A 9,057-nucleotide genomic window follows, 5' to 3' on the forward strand; every position below is an offset into this window, starting at 1 on the left:
TCGGAGGACCACTCTAATTAAACAATCGACTCGTCGAGCCCCAATCAAATGGCGATTGATTGTTGAAGTGAGAAGTGTTGAAGTCACAAGTGAGAAGCGCCAAGCGCAAGTAGCTCTGTGGGCGGTTCTACGGCGATGTCGCTATTTTACCGGCGCAAAAAAATTACTCTTGGAAATCTAAAAAGGTTTGGTCTGAAGTAGCCTAATTACCCGTAGGTGTGGTTTGGGCGTAACGTGCGATAAACCAATGGGAGTGCCAGCTCCCATCCCCTTTAAGAGCCATGAGCACATTTGAATCTGACGAGTTGATATTTTGACAGCGCGTCTGTAGTTTCCGATGAGACAGATGCACATGAATTTCAAACTTCAAGTGGCTCCGTTTTTGGCCAAATAATATTGCCTAATTCACACATGGAATAAGTTTTTCTTCCACAACTTCAGAAATACTGAGTCCTCAAATAAGTCTCAGCAAAGAAAACTTAACACACATATGATATGCGGTAACTGTGGTTGTATTTAATGATATACGCAATACATTATAAACATAGTATCTCATCAGTATTATATGCATTATCGTTATCGACTTGTGTTCCTAATATGCAGGTGTCCCCCCGTTAATATACTTAGCCATGGAGTTTGCGTGTGTTTAAACAGATGGACGCACACTGGTTTGTGGCGCAAGTGGTTTTTGAAACTGCAAATAGCACCAGGGAACGTTTGAGCCAGAACACGCCTCCTCCTTTCGTTGAACCGCCCCTTAGGTCGCGAGATCAATCCCTAATTTACCGACGCGTGGCGCAGGAGGGAAAAGAATGCTCTGCGCCAGTTGCAAACTAGCAACGACACATGCACCGAGAAAGTAAATTGTGCCGGATGCAAGATAGGGCCCAGAGTGTTCTCTTACAAGTGTAGTGACAACAATAACTCTTCCATTTGACTATTTTACTACATTAAGTTGCAATTAAGTGTAAATCCAGAGCGAGGATTAGACGGGATCTTCTCGTTTGTGCAGAGAGAACGTGAGGAAGTAATTCTTTCCTGCACTCCATGCAATTTTCCAAAATTAATGTAAAATTAATTTATTGCTACAATTATACATCACTAATAAATTTGCACCACCGTGTTTTATTACACTTCCTGCCGAGGAAGCTGTCACAGTACGTCTGCCGCGGAACTTCGTTAAAATGCTACATTCCATTACATAGGCCGACGCTCATACTTCTGCCGATTTAGTTTTCACGCAACCACCATTCTTTTTTCTTATTCTTCGCCCAATTCACTTACCCAGACTGACTGCGAGTGTGTGTGTGTGTGTGTGTGTGCGTGCGTGCGTGTGCGTGTGTGTGTGTGTGTGTATCGCTGGAAGTTTTCCATGCATCATAATCGTTTCGCTAATTCACTATGCTAATTGAGTAATTAATTCGGGAACAGGAGATTAGAAAGGGGGCAAAAAATAAATAAATAAATAAACAAGTAAAGCGTTGAGTTTTACCGCCGGGGCTACCATTTCGTTTTGACATTAGAGATGCAAACTGACTAAAATATTCCAGCACTTTTGCTTCGTTAGCCCAGGGCTAGCCTCGTGTGTGTGTGTGTGTGTGTGTGTGTGTGTGTGTGTGTGTGTGTGTGTGTGTGTGTGTGTGTGTGTGTGTGTGTGTGTGTGTGTGTGTGTGTGTGTGTGTGTGTGTGTGTGTGATGAGCATAGTGACTAGTCACATCCACGGTGGCCCCTTCACCGTGGATGTGAGCACAGATAAGTGCATCCTATAGTGCTGCCACTGAGCTCCAGTGGTCTGGTCATCCCTGCCCAGAATTAGAGCTCATTTGGTTTTTAGTATTAGCCATTAAATGGCGCAGACCACACAGGAACACAACAACAGCAGGCTGACCCTACATCGTTGATAACCTTGAATAATTATTCATATTTTAGAATAACAAAAAACAATACATGGCTCTGTAGTGGGGCAATCGTGTGTGTGTGTGTGTGTGTGTGTGTGTGTGTGTGTGTGTGTGTGTGTGTGTGTGTGTGTGTGTGTGTGTGTGTGTGTGTGTGTGTGTGTGTGCGCGCGTAATACAGATATGAATCCACAAGATGGCACTAATAGGCCTACAATACACTGTTTCAAACACATCCTCATTGGTACATTGAATATTATGAACCCTGCTGGGGTCTAATTTAGCAAGTAAATACACTAAATATAATTTCCAGTCAACTGACAAGGCCTACACACTTTTGATTAGGTTATGATTGAGATACATATTCAATCTTATCAGATCTATTTTTCACCAAATCCATAATTTAGCTGCAATTGGCAAAAACAATAAACTTAAAACCCTATCATTATTTATAAATGGATTTTGGTGGTGATATTCAGATAGATTGCATGGTGTCATTTTATGACTACAGACTTAATTTTTTAGTATTAAGTATCACATGAAAAATAAAATTTGACGTTAACATAATATCAAGAAGATGACTAAGAGCTTTTGTGAAAAAAAAGTACTTGTCCACATTCTTTTTTGTCCACAAGGGGGCATACCGTGACAAAGGGTTCGTCATCGAATTGAACCAAATCAGTCTTTTTTTAACTAAATAATCTAGATGAAAGGTCATTAAATAGTTACATCCTTACCGTTTCAATACACATTTCCCATGTGGTGACTTCCCAAACACACAACATTAAAATATTATATCTCTGACTCTCTCTTAGAGCAAGGGTCTTTGGTCCCAAGTGTCTCCCATGTCCATGACATCTTGTTCTGAACAGAAATGACGATGAAAGAACGACAAAGCCTAGTGACTCATGCGCCCGGGAGAACAGTTAAAAGGTACTGCTAAAGCTTCCCATGTTTGTGATCAATCAAAGCGCTTTCCCAAGCACAAACGACCCAGGGCCTCCCCAGGGCGGTAGAGCTGCGGGCGTATCGCTCTGGGCCGGCCTTCAAGAGGACATCAGAGAAGCCCAGGGTTGAGTCAATCGAGTCACAGCTAACGACCGGCCTGGTCATTCTGGTCACTTGTTTCACTGTTTGACTATGATCTCCAGATGGGGAGGGTGGGGTGAGGCTGGTGGTGAAGAGGAGCACGAGGACTAATGGGTGCATGGGCCTGAATAAAAAAGAGTGTTTCCAGTATGGCTCCCTTTCATGTGTCCGCTGGTAAAGGTTTATTCTAGCCTGAAAGCCAATGACATGAGCAAGACCCTGTTATGGTGTGTGTACGTGTGTGTGCCTGCCGATGTGTGTATGTGTGTGTGTGTTTATGTGTGTGTGCCTGCCTGCGTCTGAATGTGTTTTTGAGTGTGTACGTGTGTGTATACTCGTGTACGTGTGTACGCCTGCCTCTGTGTGTGTGTGTGTGTATGTGTGTGTGTGTGTGTGCCGGCCTCTGTGTGTGTATATGTGTGTACGTGTGTGTGCCTACCTGTGGATGTATGTGCCTGCCTTCCTGCGTGGATGCGTCTGTGTCTCGTTGTGTGTGCGTATGTGCCTGCCTGCGTGCGTGTGTGTCTTGTTGTGTGTGTGTGTGTGTGTGTGTGTGTGTGTGTGTGTGTGTGTGTGTCCTAATGACCCTTTTTGCCTGTACAGATGGCCTCCGTGGGTTTTTTATACGCAATTATGACGAGTCACCTTTACAGTAGGCTTGGATGAGTTTTCCACAACTGCTGGTATAAACACAGTAAAAAGTACCGCGTCATTGGGCAGAGCTGTATTTTACGGGCTATCAGATCACAGTTTACGATGACAGTGTACATGTATGTGTATGTTAAAGAGGTATGGAGAGCATACGTGGCATGGAATGGGAACCATAGAAGGAACTGGTGGAACATCATTTGGGGCAGCGAGAAGAGGGAAAGGGGTAAACAAAGGTGATTCACTGGTACCTGTATGTACCTCTCCTCTCTCTTTTATAGAGAGAGAGCGAACCAAGAGAGAGAGAGAGAGAGAGAGAGAGAGAGAGAGAGAGAGAGAGAGAGAGAGAGAGAGAGAGAGAGAGAGAGAGAGAGACTGATTGACTGTTGATTAAACCTCCTATTTAGTCAAATAGAAGATGCTGTTAGCCAAAGCAACATACAGTGAATTCAGATAAATGTCATAAAGGTGTCGGTCGGATTGCTTAAGAATGCAAAACCTCTGATCCACCAACATTTACATCAATTCAAATTCCGTACTTTATGTACTTTAAATATCACCACTGTCGCAATTTCCAAACTGATTTCTATGGCCCCTTAATCACAGTGAATGCCAAAGGGCCTTTAGCGACAACACCCCCTGCACCATAAGCCTTCTGAGGGGCGCAAGGAGACACCCCCTCCCATACCACGTACCCCATTGGGAGCAGGCTTCCATGAGAAGGAAAACAGAAAGGTCGAGTGCAAGAACGTACGTAATCACATTGACTTACTACCATTGGACACAGAACAACACAATTAAAAGTTTCAACATAAACAAAGATGCATCAAAGACGTTTTGCATTGAATGGCAATTGGTTCCCAGGGATGAATATGAAAAGATCTAAAAGAGTGAAAGAGGCCAGTAAGTGATACAGTCCCAGCCCAGGTGGTGTATGGTGGTTGCACCGAGCCCCATAGTGATTCATTAACATATCCTGATGCTACTTAAAAATGGACAAGAAACCTTCAGGGAACCTGAGAAGCAGATCCCCCAGACCCGACATGTGTGCAAGTTGCACATGTTTCACAACGAGGCGAAGCCATGGGAAACCTCCTTGAAGAGGCGTGTTGAATGGGTCCGATTGAACATTCCCTTGTAAAGGAAGAAATGATAACCCAATAGCTAACATGTGTCCATGACCGATTGTGCAATAGCTATGAGATCAGAACATCATCCTTTGTTGTAAAAGGACTTAAGTGTATTTTAAATATAAAGTCTTGATTGGCTGGAGCTTAATGGTAAATGCTCATTTGTTTTGTACGGCAGGTTATGCTTCGTTTCCACCGAGCAGTGAGGTACGGTGCTTGCATTACGGTACGACGATTTCCACCGCCAAAAGGTGGGCAGGGTCTCAAAATAAGTGTGTTTTTCAGTACTCCTCCGTTGGGGTACCAACCGTCTAAAAGGGTGCCGAAAAGGAGGAGCTACACACACCATCCGTCAGTTGGTGGACAGAATCGTCTCTTCCGTGCAACAGGTGGATTAAAACAAACATAGTTGCTCTTTGTTTAATGTGTCGCGTTCTTCTTTGTCCTTTAATTTATAAGCAAGCTACATTGTGCTACGATGTCACCATGCCCACATAGCAGCTATCCGGCTTAAATCCCGCCCGGCACCCTAGCATAAGGGTACAGTCGGCGATGGAAACACGAGCCAGATTTAGCGTAACCGAGCTGTCCCGCTCCGAGCCACACCGTACCGCGCCGCACCGTACCGCACCGCGCCGCACCGCACCGCGCCGCGCCGTACCGCGCCGCGCCGCACCGCGCCGCACCGCGCCGCGCCGTACCGCGCCGCGCCGTGCCGCGCCGCGCCGCGCCGCACCGTGCCGCACCGCGCCGCACCGTACCGCGCCGCACCGTACCGCGCCGCACCGTACCGCGCCGCACCGTGCCGCACCATACCGCGCCGAACCGTACCGCGCCGCACCGTACCGCGCCGCACCGTACCGCGCCGCACCGTGCCGCACCATACCGCGCCGCACCGTACCGCGCCGCACCGTACCGCGCCGCACCGTACCGCGCCGCACCGTGCCGCACCATACCGCGCCGCACCGTACCGCGCCGCACCGTACCGCGCCGCACCGTACCGCGCCGCACCGTGCCGCACCATACCGCGCCGCACCGTACCGCGCCGCACCGTACCGCGCCGCACCGTACCGCGCCGCACCGTACCGCGCCGCACCGCACCGTACCGCGCCGAACCGTACCGCGCCGCACCGTACCGCGCCGAACCGCACCGCGCCGCACCGTGCCGCACCATACCGTGCCGAACCGCGCCGCACCGTACCGCGCCGAACCGTACCGCGCCGCACCGTACCGCGCCGAACCGTACCGCGCCGCACCGTACCGCGCCGCACCGTACCGCGCCGCACCGTACCGCGCCGCACCGTACCCCATCGCTCGTTGGAAACTAGGCATTAGAGACCCATCTTATTTGACATATGAAATGGTTTCTTAATTCAATTCAATTCAATTTTATTTGTATAGCCCTTAATCACCATTACAGTCTCAAAGGGCTTAACAGGCCAAATATTTGTGACACCCCCCTTTACCCATGCCCCCACACGGGCAAGAAAAAACTCCCTTGAATCAGCAAGGAAGAAATCTTGAGAAGAAACGCAGTGTAGGGGATCCCTTCTTCCAGGGATGGTCAGGAGTGCAATGGGTGCCACAAATGGCATACAGGTAAATACATGTACATCATATTAAAATGGTGATGGGGTTCTGGCCGGTTATCCATGAGGAGAGTCCAGGCATCCAGTCCAGCACCCGCAGCACGCTACAACTGACAGAATAGTGAATTAGAACGGAAAAGTACATAGTGGGAATGTATAATGTAATAAGAAAAGCACAAGCAAACAGAGTAGTCTTCACTACGCATCTGTTGTTTTCACACTCCAAATGCAAGATTGTAGAGGTGCGTTTTGAGCTTCCCTTTGAATAGCTCCACAGAGTCAGCATCGCTGATGGCAGCCTATTCCATAAAAAGGGGGCTCGATAGGCAAATGCTCTCTGTCCAGCCGATTTCTTTTTAACCTTCGGCAATGAAAGAAGGCCGGCTCCCGAAGACCGGAGAGACCGAGAAGGACTATAAGGAATAATCAGGTCCTTCAGGTACAATGGAGATAGTCCATGCAAGGCTTTATAGGTTAGCAATAGCACCTTAAAGTCTGATCTGAAAGTTATTGGTAGCCAATGTAAAGAGGCGAGAATAGGTGTAATATGATCAAACTTTCTCGTTCTGGTCAGCAATCTAGCTGCCGCATTGTGTACCAGCTGTAGACTCTTTGTAGTAGAGTTCGGTAATCCCGAGAACAGTGCATTGCAATAGTCCAGTCTTGACGAGACAAACGCATGAATCAGTGTCTCTGCATCCACTACAGATAACATTGATCTGATTCTTGCAATGTTTCTCAAATGGAAAAAGGCAATTCTAGTTATACTTCTTATATGCTGATCAAAGCATAGTTGAGGGTCAAACAAGACACCAAGATTTCTGACGGATGCACTCTGTGGGATGGCGAAGCCATCCAACCACAGAGAGACATCCTCAAACTTTTCCCGGTCCCGCTTCGAGCCGATAATCATCAGCTCTGTCTTCCCAGTATTAAGCTGTAGGAAGTTTTGTGACATCCAGCCCTTCACAGCAGCCAAACAGGACTCAACCTTTTGAATCTGGGCAGAATCCCCGGAATCTACAGGAATGTAGAGCTGGGTGTCATCCGCATAGCAATGGGAACTAATTCCGAAGCCGCGGATAACGTCACCGAGGGGAAGCATATAAATTGCAAAAAGCAATGGACCAAGAACCGACCCTTGTGGTACGCCAAAGCGCAATTTACAATGCTTCGATTCTGCACCCTCATGAAGCACAAATTGGGTTCTATCTGTGAGGTACGATTCAAGCCAACCAAGAGCCGTACCCCCGAAACCAACATAGTGTTCAAGACGGTGAAGAAGAGTGCTATGGTCAATCGTATCAAACGCAGCGCTCAAATCCAACATCACAAGCATTGTGCTTGTGTTTTTATCCAAAGCAAGAAGGATGTCATTTACAACTCTTGTAATAGCAGTTTCAGTTGAGTGGAAATTCCTGAACCCCGACTGGAAAGGTTCGAAGAGATTATTCCTCGTCAAATAATCAACAATTTGCTTTGCTACAATCCTTTCCTGTACCTTAGACAAGAAGGGCAGATTCGATATAGGCCGATAGTTCCTGACTAATTCAGGATCTAGGCCAGGCTTTTTGAGTAGCGGTTTTAACACCGCAGCCTTGAAATTGGAAGGAACAATTCCTGTTGAAAACGAAAGATTCATAAGCAAGAGGATAACAGGCCCCACCGTTGGAAAAAGTTCCTTAAGAACCCTAGAAGGGAGCGGATCCAACATACAAGTTGTTGGCTTTGAGGCCTTTATCACCCTTTCAAGTTCCACCAAGGAAATCGCCTTAAACTCCAAAAGAGTTGCGTCAGAGTTCACCATCCTACTTCTTACCTTTAATAGCAACATTTGTAATCTCGCCGCCACATCCAAAGAAACGTGTCTTGGCTTTTCTGCAGTGGCTATCAAGGGGGAATAGCTGACATTAGAGGACTGAAGAATCTTACTAAACCTGAGCTTCAGCATCCCTGGAAACCACTGTCACAGGAGGCCGTTTACACAGACCATTTCCATTCAACTATTATGCGTAGACAGTGTTTATTTAACAAGGTGTTTGGTCTAAAGAGAAGTCCTTTCTGTCACTAGCACCAGCAGGCTAACTAACAGCGGTTAAAAGGCATTCAAACAAGCTTAACTGGCCTTGGGGCTTTTATTCTTTCAAGTAGAAATGGGTCTGACTCATTGAAAGAAGGTAATTGCTAGTGTTGTTCTGATCTAATTAAAGAAATTACGAGAGAAATAGCCTAATGAACACTACGTGTTGGTAAGACACGCAGTGTTCAGGAGTGAGAAAGACATCAGCAATCAGAAATGAGGGAGATAAGGTGTGGCGAGAGCGAGAGAAACAGAGAGACCAGGGAGAGACAGAGAGAGAAAAATTACGCAGAAGTGAGAAAGATATCAGCAAGAGAGAGAGAGAGCGAGAGAGCGAGAGTGAGAGAGAGAGAACCACAACAAGAGGCAGATGCTCATGGGGGCTGATGCGCCGCCGTGTCTCATGGTGAAATCTATACGGCCCTTTCAACCCAATGAAAAATGAGAAGTGTGCGGTAACTCTGTTAGCAGCGGGCGGTGAGGCCAGGGGTAATAGAATAGGGACCAGGTTCGCAGGTCCCCCCGCCACACACGTGTTAGAGGCTGAGCTAACCTGATTTGAACCCCGCCTCCCCCGAGGGACCCACCCCGCCACCCGACTGATTGAATGAACCATGATGGACAG

The sequence above is a fragment of the Gadus macrocephalus genome, chromosome 23 (genome assembly GCF_031168955.1).
Source record: "Gadus macrocephalus chromosome 23, ASM3116895v1".
Taxonomy (NCBI): domain Eukaryota; kingdom Metazoa; phylum Chordata; class Actinopteri; order Gadiformes; family Gadidae; genus Gadus; species Gadus macrocephalus.